The sequence below is a fragment of the Penaeus monodon genome, chromosome 28 (assembly GCF_015228065.2).
Source record: "Penaeus monodon isolate SGIC_2016 chromosome 28, NSTDA_Pmon_1, whole genome shotgun sequence".
Taxonomy (NCBI): domain Eukaryota; kingdom Metazoa; phylum Arthropoda; class Malacostraca; order Decapoda; family Penaeidae; genus Penaeus; species Penaeus monodon.
In genome coordinates, this window is record NC_051413.1 from 12,663,613 (window position 1) to 12,663,879 (window position 267).

The 267-nt window shown below is 39.3% G+C and overlaps 1 protein-coding gene across 1 annotated transcript in view; it reads right to left on the reverse strand.

Annotated features, from left to right (window-relative positions):
• The window catches only part of LOC119591040 (kiSS-1 receptor-like), a gene marked incomplete at its 5' end in the record, with an annotated part of 60,331 nt that overhangs the window by 59,592 nt on the left and 472 nt on the right, over nt 1-267 (reverse strand). The window lies entirely within an intron of this gene.

A 267-nucleotide genomic window follows, 5' to 3' on the forward strand; every position in this document is an offset into this window, starting at 1 on the left:
GTAAGTTTGCCTTTAAACTTCTTAAACTCCTTGGCTTGTTCCACGAATTACTGCTGTTCGAAACAAAATAAGCGTGGGTTACTGTCCAAATAAACTTAAAACAATATTAACATAAAACTCGAATGACCGTAAAGGCAGAGGAAGGGGAGTAACTTTCAGTTCACATACAGGAAAAGAGCAACACCACAGGGCATTGGCCGCTGTACCTAGGAAGTATGTATCCAGTGTGGCAAGCGATGTGTGTAGATATATTAGTATACATCATTA